This window comes from Armigeres subalbatus, chromosome 1 (assembly GCF_024139115.2).
Source record: "Armigeres subalbatus isolate Guangzhou_Male chromosome 1, GZ_Asu_2, whole genome shotgun sequence".
Classification (NCBI taxonomy): Eukaryota; Metazoa; Arthropoda; class Insecta; order Diptera; family Culicidae; genus Armigeres; species Armigeres subalbatus.
This window is the reverse complement of record NC_085139.1, coordinates 257,520,887-257,543,834: the sequence shown is the minus strand read 5'-3', so window position 1 is coordinate 257,543,834 and position 22,948 is coordinate 257,520,887. Positions and strand designations below refer to the sequence as shown.

General features: G+C 42.5%; 1 pseudogene; it reads right to left on the bottom strand.

Moving 5' to 3' along the window:
• Positions 1-22,948, bottom strand: part of LOC134207237 (anoctamin-1-like) — a 38,454-nt pseudogene that overhangs the window by 10,064 nt on the left and 5,442 nt on the right.

Sequence of the window (22,948 nt, the reverse complement as noted above, 5' to 3'; positions counted from 1 at the left end):
CATCCCCACACTGGGACAGAGCCGCCTCGCTGCTTAGTGTTCACTTAAGCACTTCCACAGTTATTAACTGCGAGGTTTCTAAGCCAAGTTACCATTTTTGCATTCGTATATCATGAGGCTAACACGATGATACTTTTATGCCCAGGGAAGTCGAGATAATTTCCAATCCGAAAATTACCTAGACCGGTACCGGGAATCGAACCCAGCTACCCTCAGCATGGTCTTTCTTTGTAGCCGCGCGTCTTACCGCACGGCTAAGGAGGGCCCCCTCCCCTACTTCAACTTATCCTAAAAACTTGTGATAATTTCGAATTCTGTCCCTTTTTTCTTAGTTGTGAATCTTTACGCTTTGGAAGAAGTCTTATTTCGGCCGGAGATACGGGTTTGATATCATAACTTGAAGATTCATATGCGTACTCTTGCCCCACCGGTTCCTGCGTACTTTTACCCCACAGTCCCAAAAATTATTCAAGTAATGGTTTTGACTTCTTGGAAAACCAACCGGATTGGTGTTCTGTACCATAAAGTACTCTATACAATAGGTTATCGAAATGGTATAATGTTCACCTGATTGAACGTATATATGGTAATGAAATACTAGTTGCGGAGATCCAATTATTCTTAGCAAAATAACCAAAAAGTTATCTAACTCCATATCTTCCTTGTTGTTTATTCAAATCGTTTACAATTACACATGATCTGAGACGAGACCGGCAAAGACAGCTTCTTTTTCCTTGTTTTGACACTTGTTCTTCTTTTTATCACAGTTGGTTATCGAGTTTCAACTGTTTCCTTGACTGTTTCACCTAAGCCCCGGGTGAACTCTTCTGAGCACAATGAAAGTGTATCCAATTCACGAATTAGTAAATTAATTTTCATAAGGATTTTTATACGGGAACAAAACACAAGTTTCTAACTGATTATTTATAAGCTAAACGGATGATTTGGAACACTCGTTTAAGTGAAAAAGTCTTCGTAAAACAAAATTAATGCGGAATATTTTATTCGGGATACCAATACTTTCACACAAAAAGCTGCTGGCTGCACCTGACAGTTCGTGACAGCAGTTGACTGGCAGTAGCTGAAGTTACATTTTTTCCTCTTTGCAAGTCCCGTCCCAGCACATGATAATAGTTGGCCAGAATACCTGTCAAACTGGTGCAGTGCTGCTAGTTTATCTTTTTTTATTACTTAAAAAAATCGAAAACGTACTCTTACCCCACGCGCACTCTTGCCCCACTCTACTCTATAGTGATTTTTTTTAATATATCTGTATTGTTCTTTCTTAGGTCTAGTGGCATTGAATAGCTAATTACGCTATAAATAGTATAAGTAGCGATCTAACTATTACATATATACAAGTGGTTAGTAGTTAAAAAAAACGATAGATACCAAAAAGAAATCTAAAACCTATTGTATCTTAAAACTAGGGTGGTGATTCAATGCTAGTTCCCCCCGTTTCGTGTAATTAAGTACATTGAAGATCGAATAGAAAAAGGTAAATTGTAATATGCCGAATGAATTCGAATATATACTAGTCGTTTTAAGTGCGCTTGTGTTCTACGAAAAAACGTAAAACGTAAACTTGTAACGTTTTCACTTGGTGGACCACAAATTAGGGACAACAAAATATCCAACGACACGAATCTAGATTGATTCCGTTGCCAAAAGTTTTGCTTTAGCGCCAATCAGGCCGAAACATGATACAAAACCTCACTTTCTCTAATGGTTGCCCGGTTTTAGCTCTGCGGCTAGTCGTGGAATCGCACAGCAATTAATAGGAAATCAATCAAAATTCAAAAACAAATAACACAATCTCACTCATTTTAAAACTATTTACTAAAAAAATACCAATAAAATCCATTTTGATACACTTCACTAAGTCTTCAAAAAACGGCCGTATCGGGAATTTTGACTTACCCTAATGTTCTTCTTAACTTACTCACGCGCAATTACAAAAAAATAGCATCATTACTGAAGTGTGCACACTTATTACTCTTCGGCCAAAGCCACACCAATTCCCACGTAGCTGCTGGGTCACTGGTTGGGAACGCCTGTTGGTTGGAGGCAGCACGAAGCTCCGACAAACCGACCACCGTTGTTGGTGCTGTTGCAAAAGGATGATCACTCAATGATAACAACTATTATCAATTCACTGCTTACGTCGGTTGTACTGATAATCACAAACACTAATTACAACTAATTACTGTGTTGTAACAATGAAATTTGTTGGACTTATTCACATGCAGAGGAGACCTATCAAAAGACAGGAGGGGAAAATTAACTCTTTCTGAAAATTATTCTAATTGCATTCAGAAATGCCTTTTGATTAATCCGCGCAATGATAATTGCGATTGGTTTACCGCAGAACCACTGGAGCTGCCAAAGCCACTGTGATGACAACCCGCGCACCACCTTTGAACAAAGGTTGGACAGATACGTCCAGCCGGACCGGCAGTCGAGAATCGATGGAATAACGTAATGCGGCCGCGTACTCTTGAGCGTGAGTACCGGAAACCGGGTACCTCGTGCGTCACGCAGTCGTGGGTACGATTGTCTGGCACGACAGGGCTTCCTCGTTGGGGCTTTGCTCCTCGGTTCGCTGGTAGTGGTTGGGATAGGATTGGGAATCTCTCTCTGCTTTTGGTTTTTGATTTTACTGTCCAACGAATATAGCGATACTGATGCTTTTGCACGTGTTGGGTCCCTACTTTTATACTTTTGCGCGGGGACCAGAATGATTTGTACCTAGCAAACAAATCTGATTGGCTTCAATTTAATTTTGCCGGTGATGTTACTGATTCGCTGTTGATGACGATATAATTTTGAATCTTGATTGGATGGATTTATTCGAGCTACTATTGGCTCGTTACAAACTTTTTCTTTTATATCTCGGTCCAGCTATTGTCTGCGACGCCATCGCGGTCGGGAAAACAACGGATAGCACATTATAATAGCCCAGTGACGAAAGGCGAGAAAAAGAAGGAAAAATCACGATACGAGGTCGCCATCTTGAACTCGGATCAGAACTGCGGAGTGGATCGAAAGTCCAGCGGCAATATCGAGGGCAAGCCGGTCTTCTTCTTCTTCTTATTGGCATTACATCCCCACACTGGGACAGAGCCGCCTCGCAGCTTAGTGTTCATTAAGCACTTCCACAGTTATTAACTGCGAGGTTTCTAAGCCAGGTTACCATTTTTGCATTCGTACATCATGAGGCTAACACGATGATACTTTTATGCCCAGGAAGTCGAGACAATTTCCAATCCGAAAATTGCATAGACCGGCACCGGGAATCCAACCCAGCCACTCTCAGCATGGTCTTGCTTTGTAGCCGCGTCTCTTACCGCACGACTAGGGAGGGCCCCAAGCCGGTCTGCCCCCGCAATAATTCACCAGCCTCGGGAAGGGTCCTGAATAATCGCGAGCACCCTGGGGTTCTCACAACAAGACGCTGTGTCATCCGTTTTGTCGCAGGCGCTCAGATAGTGTCCTACCGTCGGACCTCGAATTCCGGACCGCTGGCCCGAAACCGTCACCATCGTCTGCTATCACCATCACGTACCACCAAAACCTAGACCTAACAACCGCAAGTAGAAACTGTGACGTCACATAGTTAGTAAGAAATGGCCAAAATTAGATACCAAATGTAAAGTTTGTAATTATACGTATGTGCATGAATTCGATCACTTTAGTACAATTTCAGTGTATTGAAAGTTTCACTATTAGTCTAGTTTGTCCCGTTTCATCCCGGACCCAGAAAGGGGTCACCATGCCTCACTCTCTAACGGTCCTTCTAATCGTTCTAATTGTTCGCCGTGTGGTCTTTGAGTGGTTCAATCATAAGAAACGGCTTGTGTATTTCATCCATCCGAGTTATGCTGATGGATATGTTGCACCTTAACCTTAGTAAGATGTTGGGGTCAATATGACCCAAAACGAAACTTCAAAGTAGAATAACCTTTTACCTAATAATCCGATCGTTCTGAAATTTCTTGACTTTTAATATTTTGTGGAAATAAAGCATCTGACATGAAAAAAGTATTTTAAGGTGCAACAGGAACGACCCCACAAAAAAAGTTACGAATAAGATGTTAGGGTCATATTGACCCAGAAATGTAAATGCTTATAAAACAGTCAAATTATAACCGAATTACAAAGTTTATATACCGTGAGTTCCCAATAGAGGTGCATCAGCGAGTGACGTTGAGTTTGTTGTGTCGATTCCCCTTCTTCCGACCCTGAAGATCCCCTTTTCCAGTGAGCATAGCCTAGGGGGTTATAATTACCGTCAGCAGTATGTGAGATCGCGGGGGTAATGACATGCGACGATTTGAAACAAGGTTTCGGTCGTTTCAAGAACGTTTCTTTGCCTCCTGTTGCGATACTGGATTGCAAGCAAATATATTCGGTGTCACAGGAGGGAGAGAAGCGGATTTATTCCCCGTCCGACTCTTTCTGCGTCACCTTTTCCGGGTCCGCACTGCCTGACTACGTAGTGATTGGTAAACTTCGTCTACCTCTTCGGCTGTATGTACCGAAGGTGATGAATTGAGTTAATTGCAAGCAGCTGGGCCACGCCGCTCAGTACTGCTGCATTAAACCTCGCTGTGCATCATGCGGAGGGGGCGTGCAAGACGGCACCGAAATGTGTCTATTGTAACGAAAGCCCTTCACATGCTCTTGAAGCATGCCCAACGTACATACAGCAGCGAATCCACCAGAAGCGGTCTCTTCAGCAGCGTTCTCGACGTAGCTAAGCCGAAATGCTAAGGAAGGCCGCTTCTCCAGTCGTTTCTGACACCATCTACTCGTCTTTTCCTTTGGACGATCAAGGTAGCTCTGACTCCGAGGTTGGAAATGGGGTTCCCTTTGTTTTCAATGGCTCAACGAGGAAGAGAATAAAACAGAGCCAGCGACCCTCGAAAAAGCCTAGAAAACAGCCTCAAAGTGAGCCCCAATCCAACATGGTCAAATTCAAAGCGGGTGGAAATACTCAAAAACGTTCAACTTTTGTGGTTTCACATGGAGATGATCGAGAGTTTCCACCGCTTCCGGGAACATCCAAAATCCCAGATGCCCCAATTTTTGCGATTTCTCAGTCGGAAAGAGAACATAGAGAACGAGAAGAAGAACTCCCGAGCGCTCCAATGTTCACACTTTCTGGCATCGTGGAGCTCATCCTCAACTTCCTTGACGCTTCCGACCCCGTGAAGAACATGGTCAAAACTGTTCTTCCTATTCTGACACCTCTCCTGAAGCAGCTGGCTTCAAAAATGCCCCTCCTCGAGTCATTTGTATCCTTCGATGGCTAACTGATTTCGATTCTACAGTGGAACTGTCGAAGTATTCTTCCAAAATTAGATATTTTCAAATTTTTAGTTAACAAATTACAATCGGCCGCGATCGGGCAAATCGATATGGAGGGATGCTTTTAGGGATCAAAAAACAGCACTCATTATACAGAGTCGATCTTGCGCCGATGTCTGGCACCGAAGCTGTCGCATGTCAGGTGACTATTCGAGGAAAAGACCTCAGTATCGCCGCGATATATCTTCCTCCAAACACTGCGATATCTCGTAGAGATCTCTCGCACATATGCTCGGTTATGCCTGAGCCACGGTTCCTCTTGGGAGATTTTAACTCCCACAGAACAGGCTGGGGGGAACTGTACGACGACAATCGCTCAACAATTATATACGACCTCAGCGACGACTTTAATATGTAATTTTTGAATACAGGAGAAGTTACACTAGTGGCTCCTCCAGCAAGAGATAGCCGTCTAGATCTTTCAATTTGTTCGAGCTCATTATCGTTGGACTGTACTTGGAAGGTGGCCCAAGATCCCCATGGTAGTGATCATTTGCCGATCGAAGTCTCGATTTCCAATGGACGTAATAAAAGATATTTTAGTTACTAGATAAAGATTGTCGCTTCGGTTTCCTTTGTTCTTCTGTCCGGAACATGTTGGGTACCAAGCTGTCAAATCGTATGGATTTTCCTTCTTTGACATTTAGCTCCCCTATCCTCGCCAGCAAAAGATGTTCCGGACAGCGACGACAGTGACAATCTTTATCTAGTAACTAAAATATCTTTTGACGTAATCAATCTATTTCTATCGACCTCCGTATAACCTCACGAAGCACATCGATTGGGGCAAATATGCGGAGGCCATCATTGATGGCGTAATGTCGATAGAAGCACTTCCCCCGCAAGAAGAGTACGAGTTTCTATCTAGTTGATCCTTGACAGTGCTCTTCAGACACAAAGGCAACTAGTGCCAGAAGCTTCGGTTCGTAGGAAACCACCCAGTCCGTGGTGGGATGTCGAGTGTACACAACTATATCGCAAGAAATCTGCCGCGTTCATAGAATTTCGGAAACACGGTTTGATCGTTCTTCACAAACGGTACATCGCGCTCGAGATCCAGTTCAAGAAACAGGTCAAAGTGAAGAAACGTGGATATTGGCGCACTTTTGTTGAAGGTTTATCGCGCGAGACTTCAATGAAAACACTGTGGACCGTCGGGAGAAGAATGCGCAACGCGTCGTCCGTAAACGAAGATCGTGAAAGCTCGTCGCGGTGGATACTTGACTTCGCAAAGAAAGTTTGTCCGGATTCGGTACCGGTGAGGCAAGAGCTACGTGATGCTTTTGCAGACAGGGATGACATGGATCGCCCTTTTTCGATGATTGAATTCTCGCTTGCTCTCCTTTCATGTAACAATTCCGCTTCAGGGATGGATAGAATCAGGTTCAATTTGCTTAAAAACCTTCCAGACGTCGCGAAGAGGCGCTTATTGAGCCTGTTCAAGCAGTTACTGCATTGCAGCATTGTTCCGAATGATTGGTGGCAGGTGAGGGTGATAACCATCCAGAAGCCCGGAAAAACCGCGTCGGATTATAATTCGTATCGCCCCATCGCGATGCTGTCTTCGGAAGTTGTTGGAGAAGATGATTCTCTTCCGGCTTGACAAATGGGTTGAATCGAATAGTTTTTTTTTGTCAGATACACAATTTGGTTTCCGCAGGGGCAAGGGAATGAACGACTGTTTTGCGTTGCTTTCTTCAGAAATTAAGCTTCCTTTCGCAGGAAAAGAGCAAATGGGCTCAGTTTTTTGGACATTAAGAGGGCTTTTGATTAATTTTGCGTTGTTGTATTATCCGACAAACTCCACTCGTGTGGATTTTCACCAATTTAAAACAATTATTTGTACAATTTGTTGTCAGAGAAGCGTATGAGTTTTTCTCAAGGTGACTCGGCAACTTCACGATTTGGGTCTCCCCGAGGGCTCATGTTTGAGCCCCCTACTTTACAATTTTTACGTCAGAGGCATCGATGAATGTCTCATGCCGAATTGCTCGTTAAGACAGCTTACGGATGACTGCGTAATAGTCGGTTTAAACTCCTCTCCTTGGCCAACTTGAGCGCTCAAATCTCCTATGATGATTTTAACGTCGTGGCTTGAGCAGCTGTCGTACTCACGTTCCAGCTGCGCGTAGAATGCGTCCTTATCATCATCAGTGCTTCCGGAGTGTGGGCTATGGACGTTGACGCCCAGCACTATGAAAGCTATTCCCAGCTCGTGTGTGTTGCCGCAGCTCTGGTAGATGGTATGATTACCTCTAAACGTTCGCACCATTGATCCCTTCCAACAAACCTCCTGCAGCGCTACGATGCCGAATCCACGGTCCTTGAGCACATCGGCGAGTATGCGAGTTCCCAATCGCTAGTCCCTTTTCGTCGCGGTGGTCTTCGTCGATGGTTCCGGTCCGTACTCTCTTGTTGATTGTTCGTTGCTTATGTTTTTTAAAAGGCTGGCTTGCAGGGCCTGACACCAAACCCCCTAAATTTCCGGAAGACCATTCCTCCTTATTTTCGGTGGACCATGGTGAAATTGTGAAATATGTATTTGACGATTCATTCTATCGCATTTTTCGATATATTACAGAATCGTCTTCAAAAGGGCGTAACTCTAAAACGGGACCAACGATTTTTTTTTATTTCATCCAGAGATGCAGTATAGTCCCGGAATTCAGCTCCAGATATTAGTTTTGATTGAGAATTTTTCAAAGTTAATAACGATGAGAGGGGAGCACTGTGTGAGTCTCTCGGCAATACTTGACATTTGAAAAAAAAAAAGATTGCCTAGATTTTCCGCAATTTACGATTACCGAGCACTTGAATGTGCCAAAACCCCGGTAGTTTTTGCCGCTATTCGGCAACATTTCACAAGTACATGTGAAAAAATCTGTTTGAATCATATTTCGTCCAAATACTTAAAAAGTATTACGCAAAAGGTTTCGCGGAGTTGCTCGAAGAACACTCTGTCTCTTTTGTATACAAGCTGCGGAGAAGGTAAGACAGCGTGCCCTTTATCATGCCGAGGTGAACTATTCATGAACGGCTGATCGTTTACAAGTCGATTTACACCATTTGCATCCAAAGATCCAGAAGCAAAGATTCCTTAAGGACATAGTTGGAAGAGTACCACGATGGCAGCCAATATGGCACCGGACCTTCCACGGGCCAACCCCACACCTCCCGCACTCCTCTCCAACCAACATTCGAATGCATCGAACAGCATCGAACAAAAGTTTAATATTCAAATTACTAACCTGTTCACAACATATTTCCTTACTTCCCGTGATAATGAACATGTTTCTTCAATGAATCCTATGTATTCCGGCTTGAATTGTAGCATAAATCAGCAGTTTCGTGCCAATTTAATAGCCGTTCGCGATTTGGTGAGTTCATCACTGCACTTCACTTCTTCTCAAAGGGCATTGGAAAAATCAATTTTTTACTCACTTCTCCGCACATGAGCAGCCCGAAATGTTGATAGAATGCAAATTAAACACCACTTTTTGGAATCACTCACTTATTTGAACCGAAAACTTAGTATAAACTGCTAGTTTTGCCCGAAAAAAAAAACGATTAAAAACTGATCGCGGAACGAATGTAAACACCGCGGTGCACCGACACCGGCAGCAGCAAACTAATAAGTAGGGTGGCTCAAAAAATAATTTTGCTTCGCCACGCTCAGTTGATTATGATTTATAATTTGGGTGTCATCCAATGGTTTGGGGCTCATTCACAAATTACATAACGCATTAAGGGGTGGGTGGGTACATAATATTGCGTTACAAAATGTTACGGTTTGACTAGGGGGTGGGTGGGTTTGTTTAGTTTTGTTACGGGTAACATTTATGATAATAAAATAATATAAAAAAATAAATTTGAAATTAAATTCAAATTTGACAGTATTATTATGTACTATGAAGGAAGTTAAGGAAGAGTTCACTAGAAATACGAATTTATCATTTTTGTGAAATTTTAGTAAGACGTTATGCGTCACAGGTAGGGGTGGGTGGATATGACGGAAATGTTACAAACAAGTCACGGAGGGGTGGGTGGGGGTTCAAATCTGTGTTTTTTTGCGTTATGTAATTTGTGAATGATCCCTTGGGCTGGTTTGAATAGAGGCTTATCGTGCGCAGGTCGTTTCAGGTTTGTATGACAGTTGATATGGCGAGGTTGAATTTAACATTATTCCGATTCTGGCACCCCTTCATTGGGCGATGGCAAGGGGCGAGACCATATGACTGGATGAAATATTTAAGAGCTTCAACTCCATAGACAACCCATATTGAATAGTCGTTCCAATAGTTCGGAGTCGATTTTAATCGAGGTTGCGATTCTTTCGCATGATAATTAGGCTTCTCAGAAGGCATCAGTGAAACGTGCAATTCAACAAAATACCCAGAATTTGTCTGTGATATCTATCGCACCAGGGGCAGATACTTCTAGTCTAGTCTAGTCTACACTATCGTACCAGGAGCAGATACTTCATACAAAAAGTGTGACATAAGGGTGAGTGGAGTATAAAATGCTATATTTGCGTTACGTAATCAATGGATCTTTCCTGCGGTGCGGTTTTCGTTCACTGAAGTCTCTGGAATGTTGCTTTCAGCTATGTGGGTTCTCTTTTCGCCAGCGTTTGGAGAGAAAGCGCCGTAGCCAGTGTAATAAAAGGTTTAGTTTCCCATTCTAGTTTTCATACAGTTGTCTAGGGCCGAAAACCTCATTAATAAAGACAATAAAAAAATAGTTTTCATTTCCTTTACAAACTTAAATCGGCTTGCGCTCAACCAGTTTTTGTTAAATCGGTTTTTTGAGGACGGTCAGACATAGGACGGAATCGAGTGAGCGTGGTGGTGCTGGGTCGTTTTTGAACCACCTACTAATATTCTTTGTTTTTTATAAATACGACCAATACTACTACGGTATATGAAAGTTTTTATTGTACCAATCTATAAAGCTTTGTTTTGGTACTCAACCCTTCACCTTAAATCGGAAAGCAAGAATGTATTCATCATGGCTGGGTGAGGATCACGAGGTAGATCAGAAGCGATCGTTGCACACGCTTGTGCTTTCGCTCCATAAATCTAGTTTTTTTTCTATCGTTAGTGGAGTAAAGGTCAGTCCCTTAACAATACATTTGAACAAAGGATGGATCGTGTACAGAAGAAAAACACATGGCTTTAATTTGGAAAGAATGGGGCTATCCCTCAATTAAGAAGCAATATGTTTTGTGGCAAAGGATTTGGGAATCAAAGACACGGATGACACGGTATACCGGATCCAAAGGAGTACATTCTACGTAAAGTGCATCGATGAGGAAGTGTCAAGGAGATAACAAAACGTTTGCGTGCCACAGAAACGTTCAAGTACGAGAATGGCAACACTTCAAGTCACGTGGTATCATGACGGATTCTTTCGTTACGTAGGATCTTCAACTCCGCCGAGTTGTCTGATTCGATATAACAAAATCATGGCAAAATTTGGTACGGTGCGACAGATTATCGTGAAAGCTACCTACGGATCTTGGGTTCAATGCTACAGCGGAACACGTGGAGTGCATATGGAGGTCAAATCGGAAATTCCAGCAGCGTTGTACATAGGACTTCAATTGTCGCATAACGAAGGGTTGCGGTGTGTTTTATCTGCAAGAGGAGGGACATGTGAAGGCAAATGCCGAACGTTCTTCGTTCAGAAAGAAGGCGCAAAGAACACTGGGAACCAGCGCTTTCCTCGCTGAGTGTCATCAAAGGAATCACACCAGTTACAACAGTGCGGAACCGGTCAATCATCAAGTGGTTCAGATAGATGTGATGCCAGTTCTAGAAAATCGATGGACTGGGTGAGTCTCTGGAGCATCCATCGAATACGCAAATCGCATGAAGGAGTCTGGACATTTCGCTTCAACACTCGTAGCTGCTAGTGACAGGTGAATCAGAAGTCGCCGAGGCAAGGGAGATCTATGATAAGAGAAGAAACAAAAGAGTAATGATGATGACAAGGAGCTGCCCGCCGGTATACCAGATAATAATGAGGTCAGAGAAGCATCAAGCCAAAAAATAAAAAAGTAGGTCGCATCAGCAAAAGGTATCAGGAACAATAAGACAAATCAGTCATGTCCTACTGCGAACAATAGGCATTAATCTTAATGCTATTCAAACGTAAAGGTTTCATTTTAAAGATTACTAACTAATAGTAATGCAGATATAGTATTTTGTCAGAAGTATCTTCCGAAACTTTTCGTTTATTCAGTCACACTTTGCGATCCAACATAGGGAGCAGTCAAGGAACAGCAGTATTAATAAGAAGAGGATTAAATTACAGTGATGTAACCTGTGACCCTAGTGGTAGGATAATTTCAAAAATCAAAATATCTACTAAGTATATGGGCAAGCTGGCTATCAGTATAAAAAGGAGAGGGACAAGCTTTATTCAGAAGAAATTGTCAATCCATTTCAATAGTCGGACGTTGAATATCACAGTCGTGGCGCTTCAACTGCATCTTAGATAAATGACTCTAGGGAACCTCAAAAATTACTGTTATAGTTTGAAACATTATGTAACAAAGTTAGATTTAAAAAGATAGAAAGGACAATTAAAGGACAGTCTCTCAATTTTCATTTTCAGAGGATCTTCTCCTCGAATTGATAGGTTTTATTTCTACAAAATTCTTAGATTCTGTCCTTTCATTTGAAACAACTAGCGTACCATTCTCAGATCACAGACAATTTCGATGAAAATTAAATAGATAAGGATCCTTAGAGTAAGCATTATGGTAAAGGTTATTGGAAAATCAATACAGCCTTCATAAACGAGATATCATTGAAAATGAGTTCTGCTTTGAATATGAAGATTGCAGCATAGACTAGCTTGGAAACAACTTTCACCATTGGTGGACAACTCACTTTAAATCAAAAGTTAAACAGTTTTATAAAAGGAAAAGTATTAACTTCAATCGTGACATAGCTGAGGAGAATCTGAACTTTATAGGACATTGATAGAACTGTCAAATCAACAGAATGAGAATAGAACTTAAGCATCGAAATGAATTTTACTAAATCTCTAATATTTAAAATCGAAAATGAAAAAATGAAGCACATGGAAGAGGCTATCTCTAACAGTATCATGAATGAAGAAAAAGTCATTATCAAATCATAGCTCGTCATAAAAGTTTAAAAGCAAAACTATAACAGAGATAATGATGGCAATATTATCATTAATAGGCAAATGATTAAAAAGATTTTATTTTCCAACAATTCTCAAAAATTTCGAAAGCAAAATATTGCTGAAGATCATTGTGAATCTCTTGAGTACATAAACAAAAGCTAGGAGAACAAGATTCTAATAATTTGATACAGAATATTAACGAAGACGAGCTAAAACAAGTTTAAGTTGTACGAAGAAAAACACCGGGCCTGATGGCATAAACTATGAATTTTATATGAAACATTTTGATTTGCTAAAACGATGCTGAAACTTTTCAATGATTATTGCATGGCTTCCCCCTTCTGGATTATGCGGTATATACATTGATTCCAAAATCGTTTTTCTGGCTGATTCATAGTTTTGAACTCGATTACAAAATTTTCACTAAAATTATTGCCAATCGCATTCAAAGAGTTTTAGAAAAGTGATAGAGCAAGGACAAACATCAACGTCGCCAACAAGTCTTGTATTGAAAGTCTTGATAAGTTGAGAACTATAGTAGCTAAAGGAAACGAGTCGAAAAGATTCAAGACAGCAATTTTAGTTTAGATTGAGAAAAGCATTTGATAATGTAAATCACAACAGACTATGGCAAGTGTTAGAAGCTGACAATATCCCATCGCATTAGTGAATCATAAAAAATTTATATCGAAATGCTTCGTCGAGGTATTATTCAATGGCATCTAACAAACAGCTTCAAGGTTGAAAAATCAGTTAGACATTCCTTCTTATCTATGCTATTATTTGTTTTATATCTAGAACCGTTCATTAGACAAGTCTCATTCAATAACTGGAATTCTTATTGACAGTGAATTCATTAAAATAATTGCATACGCGAATGATGTTACGATTATTATGAACAGATTTAGAAGTCGATACAGTCTTAAAATATCAGATGAATATGGAACAACGTTCGGTATCAAATTGAATCTAAAAATCAATTCTAAGAATTAATAATATTATGATGGGACCACAAAAAATTAAAGAGGAAAGGCAGTTAAAAATAGAGGCGTTATATTCGAACAAAATTGGAAGGAAATGACAGATAATTACAGAACTTTGATAACCTGATGCAAATGTGCTTTGGATCGATAGGATTAGAAATCTAAATATTATTCAGAAAGTTTGGATTATCATTTATTTAAGTAAACTCTGGTATGTAGGACAAATTTTAGCACCGGACAGAATCCATATGAAGAATTAAAAAACTAGTTATTCGTTACTTCTGGGTTCAGATTTTAAAGTAGATAGAACAACTTTTCCTACCCTTCGAGAAAGGTGGTTTCATTGGTAAATGTAGGAAAAGTTAAAAGCCTTGTTTATAAAACAAATTTTGTACGGATAAAACTCGACGTTAAGAGAAACTATGCATTTTATGCTGAATTGTCCATACACACACTGTCCGAATACCAGAATGGATTAACATCTATGCAATACAAATCCATCGATTATTTGAATACGTTTGCTTTGATATACGATTCATTTTAGTCGAAGGACCATATGTTAAAAATTGAATTGAAATTTCAAACTACGATTGGCTTACCGTTTGGAAAATTTTAGCAGAACTTCCTTAGCTCAGACGCAAAATCAATGTTATATCTAATCTTAAATGATTTATGCTAACAAAAAAAACTTAGCAAACATAAAGTCAGGGGTCAAACGGAAAATATTTGCGAAATACAAAATCGATGAATCTGCATAGGATCAAAGAATGCTCATATTCTAAAATTATGGAATTGATTGAACAAATAATTAAAAGCCAGATGAAATTAATATGACCTGTGCTACTAAATAATAGGGACTCACATGCAATAACAGAAAAGACATGAAAGCAGTCTTATGGCTGTATATTGATAACAATAAAAACCATCAATATTCGTGTTCAACTTGCTTAAGACAGGAGATGGAACCAGAGAAACTATTTGGACTTTTGGAAAATATGTATTTATTCTAATCGTTGTTTGTATTATCGATTTTAATGTGCCAAATAAAAAAAAAAAAAAAACACATCTCATCTTGATCGATATGAATGTAAGTAAATATGAATGAAACTTACGAATAGGAATATCACGGAGCTGAGCTATGACCAGAAGGCTGAGTGGTGCTGTGATGATGTTGAAGATCGTTTTTTTCTTCTAACCCGACAGATACTGCGGTCGGAGGTTCCGCCACGAGCAGTAATTGGTAATGCCCCATCGATGCTGAATGGCCGACGAGTATCGCTTCCACATTTCCAGATAGAGAGTTGCTAAAACAGAAGACATCGATTATTGAGAATTTTCTACCACTGGAGACGACGAATAACCTACCCCAGATCGACATGAACACCGCAAACACGATCGTGAAGTTGTTGTCAAAAATGTGCGCAAGTTGCGAGGTTGTGCACGTGTCATTCAGCCGCCAGTAGTCACTCGTCACACTGCGGACACATGATCGTTGAGTTATCGTTGCAAATGTCTTGACTGATCCGATTGCTGCGAAATTCAGCAATCCGTAGAAGAAACCATTAAACCCACTATCGAGGCCCAGATGAGCATGTGCGTATAGAACCCAAGCCATGCGAAATACATCGCAACCTTCACCCCAAAGTACTCCTATGTGATAAGCGTTGATGCTTAATCCACCGAACCACGGAAGCCCATTCCTGCAGCAGCACGTTCGTTGGCACTCCACCTCGCATGTCCGTTGTTTCCGTCGTGCAACGGATACGCATCCAGATAAACCTTATCGTTCAAACTTCCGCAGCCCAATATCTACTTGTTTTCCTCCCCCGTTGAAGTACGTCCTCTCAGGATAAAATGCCACCGCTATCCGTATGCTCGGGTGAAGAACTCCGGCTGAGTGTCGTCAAACAGATACGCCTTGTCGCGCGTATACTCGTGCTGCAGCGTGTATCCTTCTTCCGGAACTTGTCCCGATCGATGATTACGAAGCTGAACAGAGGCCTCCGGAAGAGCTTCACAACGGGTTCACGCTAAAGTCCTTCGACGATGTTATCCTGACCGGGCAGCTTGACGGTCGGCATCTGCATGCGCATAATCTCGCAGTAGCGGGACACCACCTCCTGGGGGACATGGATTTTGATGAAGTGTATCCGCTGTATTCCGCTCGATTTCCAACCCCTCGGCTTGCAGGTTCTGCTGGAAGGTGGTCCGCTTGCGTGCCATTTCTCGCTCTGGTCCTGGCCGTTGTACGCCAGGACAAAGTCGACGACCCGTTTGCCCATCCGAGCGATTCCACGTCTAACAGAGGGGAAGACAGATCAAAATGAGTCGAATCGTTGCATCGTTGTTTTTAGAGTGCTGCCGATGATACACATGAGAATTAGAGTCATGTGTGATTGTTAGTCTAGACTATGAAAATAGTTACATATTCTGCTGTACAATATATGGTGGTTAGATGCATATCTATCTATGAAAATGATTTTAATTTTAAGGTTTGGAGATATTGTTATCTACTAACAAAGTGGTATGAATCACGCAGAATTGATTGCTATACGTAGTGATGAGTTATTAATACTGGGAAAAGGCACGAGTTATAAAACAGACTCTCTGGCTTCTATACAAATCTACGCAACTGTTAAACTCAAAAGCATCCGTGACGATAATCATTACATACATGGTTTATCAGTTATCGTTTCGAAATTGAAATGAGTGATTCACGTTATCGGTTTTCTCCCAATTAACAATGCGGGTTTAGTAATTGGGCTCACTTTGCATTAACTCTCATCTTTACAATACCAGATCAAAACCGTTCTGTCTCTAATACGGAATAGTATTGAACTCCGATGAAACAAAAAATATATTTTCGTTTGGAATCTGTCTCAGTTGCAGAATGTCATCTTCGAAGTTACACTTTTTTGGCTTGTCTTGAAAAGTTGCTCTGCCCTAATTTATATTCCTTTCGAAATGTGTTCGAAATAATTTATATCAAAACTAATTTGTCAAAGTTTGCATACTTCGTTATCTCCCAGAATGTGCTCAATCAACAACTTTAATGTACATCATGTAGTTTGCATCATTTGTTGGATATAATGGAAATGCAATCAAAATGTAAACTTAAATCTTGATAGGTCCCCTCATACCGAAGCATCTAATTTCACAAGCTAGCCAGTTCTTGACCACCGAGACAGCGTTATCATCTTCACTTTACGGTGGTGTAACGCTAATAAACAAGAATTTAGTTAGTAGGATTGTGTTTGTAAACATTAGTCCCGTATAGTGGCGCACCGTAATCGGTTTTCGAGACGAACAAACTACCTTGCGTTCACCGATATACCTGTGTTTACATTAGCAGCAAATTCACAATTGCATTTTAGCGTGACTAAATTCGTGATCCAATTAAAGCCAGCTCTAGGTTATTGCGAAATACTTCCGCGTGCAGCTGTCGCTGCTCGCTCATCCAACGAATTTCGAGGGCGGTTGGTGACAATTTTCACCTAATAGTAGAAAAAGGTCTGTCACATTTTGAATGTGCAAAATTTCCTGCATTAGATAGTGATATACTTTTTCGTAGGTTGATTGAATCAAGTCATTTGAACTTGTTGTTTATGTTTGTTATCCGTACGTCGACGATCTTCCAATATGTTGGAAGCATGAACCGGAGAAGGGTCTAAAATAAACACTCTTACGTGCGGCATTGAGCCGACTCTTCGTCGTTATTTATGGATTGAACAGAGCAAATATTACAGTACTGGTACAGGTTTTAAAACTAGGCGTCATAATGATTACGTTGTCTGGAAGGAGATCACAATAAAAAAATCTTCTAAACCTGTGTAGAAGAGCATGAGCAAATCTTCTAAACATGTGTTCCAAGCATGTTGGGTACACAACTGTCAAAGCGTCCTGAATTTTTTTAGTGCCCTATCCTCGCCATTGAAAGATGTTTCGCCAGTGACAACAGCGACAATCTTCCTCTATACTTTATTACCTCTATGACCTGTGCCCTTGACACTTTTTCGGAAAATAGAATTTTCTCAGAATCTAATTTTTAAGTGGAATCACGTCCTCCCGGAAGATAAGAGGTCATTCTGCAGTTTCAAATTAAAACTGCCCCGAAAAGTATAACAACAAATATTAGTAGCTGATAAAGCACTTATTTCGTTAAAAATTTGCTTCTTTTAGCTAAAAACTGGCTTATTCAAATTGTTTGTTGGGTACGGGTTCATAGCTTAGCGGTCTTCCATCCGATTATTGAGTTTTTGGTATTTATTCGATTAGCGAACTCTCAATTTCACACAACTATTTTTTTTTTGAAAGCCCAAAACCAATGATAAATTGAATTTCGTCAGGATCTCTCGAAATCTGTTAATCAACAACTCCCGTTCAGGCATTACAAGCACAGACATCAAATGCTAGCAACTTGGTACATGGTTCTAATATTCAGATTAATCAAGTTTCCACAGTGAGCACACGACGCGGTGCGGCATAGATTCGATAGTAGTTGCTGCACAGGCATATTCAGTAGTTGATAGTGAGCAAACGTCAAGCAACAAATCCGATTGGCGCACCACGGGCGATCAATTGGCCAACCAAAGAATGTTTGACATGATCAGTGAATTAGTGAACGATGAAATAATCTTGATTGTTATGTCTGTTTGTCTTTGGTTAAGTCGAGTTGAAAGGCAGAAAGTTGCCGTTGGTAGCGGAATCACAAGCTCACATCGGAGGAAGGAGCTGTAAAAATTGACTGTCTATAGCACCGGTTCTCAACATGGTGTACATGTACCTCTGGGGTACCTTCGTTCGCCCAAGAGGGTACCTCGGACAACAGTACACAAAACGTCTAATGAACAAATTAAAAAAAAAAGGTTATTGCAATCTACCTATTCGAAAGCCTCTATTTGAGTAACATGAAGGCTTTTTTTTTCGAAAAGCTCAGTTGTTTGGTTGCAAGAGAATTGGAAGCATCCTTCAACGCCTCTCGGAAGTATCCTTCCTCGCTTCTCGAAAGCCTTCTTTCAAAAGGCTCGGAAGATTCCATTCAAGAAGCTCGGAAGTTTCGGAAGTCTCCTTTCAAGACCGAGCCTTTTCAAAGTCCCAGAAGCCTGCTTTCAAGAGGCCGGAGCCTCCTTTCCAAGCAGGCCTTCAAGAGGCCAGCCTCTTTCAAGAGGCCGGGCCTCCTTTCAAGAGGCCAGGGCCTCCTTAAGATGCCGCAAGCCTCCTGAGGAGAGCCTCTCAGAGCCTCCTTTCAGAGGCCAGAGCCTCTTCAGGGCCAGGCCTCTCTTCAAGCGGAAGCCTCCTTTCAAGGGCCAGCCTCCTCCTTCAGAGCCAGGCCTCCTTTCAAGGGCCAGGCCTTTCAAGGGCAGAGCCTCCTTTGAAGAGGCCAAGCCTCCTTTGAAGGCAGGAAGCCTCCTTTGAGGGAGCCCAGGAAGCCTCCTTTGAAGGGCCAGAGCCTCCTTTGAAGGGCTTAAGCACTCCTTTCAAGAGGCCAGAAGCCCTCCTTTCAGAGCCCAGGCCTCCTTTCCAAGAGGCCCCTTCTCGAAGTATCCTTCCTCCTTCTCAAAGTCTCTTTCAAAGGCTCGAAGATTCCATTCAAAGCTCAGAGTTGGAAGTCTCCTTTCAAGCAGGCCTTTCAAGCAGGCCAAGTCCCAGAGCCTGCTTTCAAGAGGCCAGGCCTCCTTTCAAGAGGCCAGGAGCCTTTTTCAAGAGGCCCGAGCCTCCTTTCAAGAGGCCGAGGAGCCTCCTTTCAAGAGCCTCAGGAGCCTCCTTTCAAGAGGCCCAGGAAGCCTCCTTTCAAGGGCCAGAAGCCTCCTTTCAAGAGGCCTAGAAGCCTCTTTTCAAGAGCCAGAGCCTCCTTTCAGAGGCTCAGAGCCTCCCTTCAGAAGCCTAGCTCCTTTCAAGGGCAAGCCTCCTTTCAAGAGGACCCCACAAGCCTCCTTTAGAACCAGAAGCCTCCTTTAAGAGGCCCAGAGCCTCCTTTCAAGAGGCCTAAGCCTCCTTTCAAGAGGCCTAGAGCTTCCTTTCAAGACCAGGCCTCCTTCAAGAGCCCGGAGCTCTCAAGCGCCGAGCCTCCTTCAAGAGGCCTAGAGCCTCCTTCAAGAGGCCCGGAAGCCTCTAGGCCCAGAGCCTCCTTCAAGAGGCCAGAGCCTCCTTTCAAGAGGCCGCAGAGCCTTCTTTCAAGGACAGGCTCTGAGAGGCAGGCCTCCTTTCAGAGGCCAGCCTCTAAGGGCCAGCCTCCTTTCAGAGGCCCAGAAGCCTCCTTTCAAGCAGCCCGGAAGCCTCCCCTTTCAAGAGGCCCAGGGCCTCCTTTCAGAGGCCGGAAGCCTCTTTTCAAGAGGGCGAAGCCTTCTTTCAAGAGGCCAGGCCTCTCAGAGGCTCAAGGCTCTATCAAGAAGAAGCCTCCTTTCAAGAGAGGCCAGAAGCCTCCTTTCAAGAGGCCCAGAGCCTTCCAAGAGGCCCGCTTCCAGAGATCCTTCTCCCTTCTCAGCTTCTTTCAAAGGCTGAGATTCCATTCAAGAGCCGAAGTCTTCGGAAGCTCCTTTCAAGAGGCCAGGCCTCTTTCAAGGGCCAGGGCCTCCTTCAAGAGCCCGGGCCTCCTTTCAAGGGCCAGAGCCTCTTTCAAGAGGCAGAGCCTCTTTTCAAGGGAAGCCTCCTTCAAGAGGCTCGAAGCCTCCTTCAAGAGGCCGAGCCTCCTTTCAAGGCCAGAGCCTCCTTTCAAGGCCGTAAGCCTCCTTTCAAGAGGCCCGAAGCCTCCTTTCAAGAGGCCGGAAGCCTCCTTTCAGAGCCTGCAAGCCTCCCTTTCAAAGAGGCCCGCAAGCCTCCTTTCAAGAGGCCAGAAGCCTCCTTTAAGAGGCCTAGAGCCTCTTTCAAGAGGCCAGCCTCCTCAGGCCAGAAGCTCTTCAAGCGGAAGCTTCCCTTCAAGGGCCGAAGCCTCTCTCAAGCAGCAAGCCTCCTTCAAGAGGCTCAAGCCCCTTTCAAGAGGCCCGAAGCCTCCTTCAAGACCCCGAGCCTCTTCAAAGCCAGAGCCTCCTTCAAGAGGCCTGAAGCCTCCTTTCAAGAGACCCAAGCTCCTTTAAAATTCTCAGCCTTCTGAGGCCGAAGCCTCCTTTCAAGAGGCTCGAAGCCTCCTTGAAATTCTCAGAAGCCTCCTTCAAGGGCCCGGAAGCCTCCTTTAAAAATTCTCAGAAGCCTCCTTTAAGAGGCCCGGAAGCCTCTTAAGAGGCCGGAAGCCTCCTTTAAAATTTTCAGAAGCCTCCTTTCAGGCAGCCTCCTTCAGAGGCCCGGAAGCCTCCTTCAAGAGGCCCAGCTCAGGCCGAAGCCTCTTCAAGAGGCCCAGAAGCCTCCTTCAAGAGGCCCAGAGCCTCCTTTCAGAGGTTCAAGCCTCCTTTCAAGAGGATCGGAAGCCTCCTTTCAAGAGGCTCAGAGGCCTCCTTTCAAGAGGCTCAGGCCTCTTCAAGACCAGAGGCCCCTCCTTTCAAGAGGCTAGGCCTCCTTTCAAGAGGCTCAAGCCTCCTTTCAAGAGGCTCGACCTCCTTTCAAAGCTCAACCCCTTCAAGAGGCTCGAACCTCCTTCAAGAGGCTCAGTTAAATGATCACTTTCAAGATCCTCAGAAGCGTCTTTTCAAAATGCTCAGCGGCCTCTTCTTAAATTATTCGAAAGCCGCTTTTCAATAGCATTGGCAACCTCAATTCAAGAGGCACGTAAGCCTATTTTCAAGAGACTCAGAGACGTCCTTTCAAGATGCTCAGGAGCCTTTTTTTAAGTGGCTAGATTCTGCTCAAATCCTGAATAATATACTGCTCGAATCCTGAATATGTTTCTGCTTGAATCATGAACTGGATTCTGTTTGAATCATGCACAGGATACTACCCCCCAGCTTGCTTTCATACGCCGTTAGAAGCGGTTGCAGAATATTTTTCTTGGTCTCTGTGTGCCGAAAAAAATTTGCTGTACTGCTTATGTAGCTTGTTTTGGAACGTATCAATAGAAGTTCATCTCGAAATGGTCGAAATTAAAACACTGAGGTTCGCATTCTAAGATGCTTCCGACCATCGTATGGAGAGATAGCTGGTTTGTTAAAACATTGAATGCTAGCGTCACGGAAATGGAGACTGTGTACCAAACGGGTAGAGAATCAAAGCGTTTGCATCAAATTAAGAGTAAGAAGGCTTTCAAGGACATGTTGGCGAACAATACCAGCAAAGTATTTTCGTAGATAATGGAACAACAATAGCAGTGGAGATGACGATGCAAGGAGAATTTTCAATACGTACGAATGTGAGCTTCACCGGAGCTACTTGATCGAAAGCAACGGTTCTAGGAAAGTATGGAAAAGTTAAGGTTTAGTGCGGAAAAATTTCCGCTGACTTCGGGTTGGATGTATTCAACGGTTACGTGGCGTGTACATGGACGTCAAAATGAAAGTACCATTGCCTGTACGTTTTAAACTGGAGGAAACGATTTCATCCGAACTAAGGACAAATGTTTTATATGCTCGGAGAAAGGTCACCAGATGAATGAAAACAGCGCAATCACAACCAGAAGATCAACGAAGTTGGGCAGTCTGGGACTTACGCTGGTATGTTAGAAGGAGCACTTCCAGGCACGACTGTTTAAATGAAACGGGTTTTGGATAGAGGTTCTAGAAGATACACGTGACGAACATCGATGAACTGGTGCTTGAACAAAACAAGATCCCAAAGTTCAACTAATCACAATAAGGTGTTGAAGTCTGATGGAAGGTATATACGCAATATGCAGGGATCAATCAGATTAAAGCTGAAGACAAGGACGAATGGCAGAAAAGGCGCGACACCGAAGCAAGGGCAGACAAGATCTTTTCACCATCGAAGGAAAAAAACTGAAAAAAAAATCTCGACCAATTTCCATTGGATCACAATCTGACATGTCAGACTAACTTTTTGTCATATATTTTTGTTTCAGTTTTTTTTTTAAATTGAATAATCAAAATATGAAATGAATTTCAGCTCCGTAATGTGTATGCCACGATTGAGCCTATTGAATAAATCAAAACGAGAGAGGATACTACCCGAATTTTGTACATGATTCTGCACGCATCCTTAAAAGGATTCTACTTGATTTCTGAAGAGAATTCTGTTCGAATTCTGGTCAAGATTCTGCTCCAATCTTGAACAAGATGCTACTCTGCTCGGAATTCAAGCAGAAACCAGTTCAGGATTTGGGTGGAACTCAGCTCGGGATGCAAGCAAAATTCTGTTGAGATGCAAAAGAAGTTGATCCTGTTCAGGATTCGAGAATAATCCTGTCCAGGATTTGAGCACAACATCTATTTCAGGATTCAGGCGAATCCTTTTCCGGATTCGAGCAGAATCCTGTTCAGATTCGAAGATCCTGAAAGTAATAACCTATTGAGATCATCGAGTTAGGTTCAGGCAGATCCTGTAGCAATACGTAACTT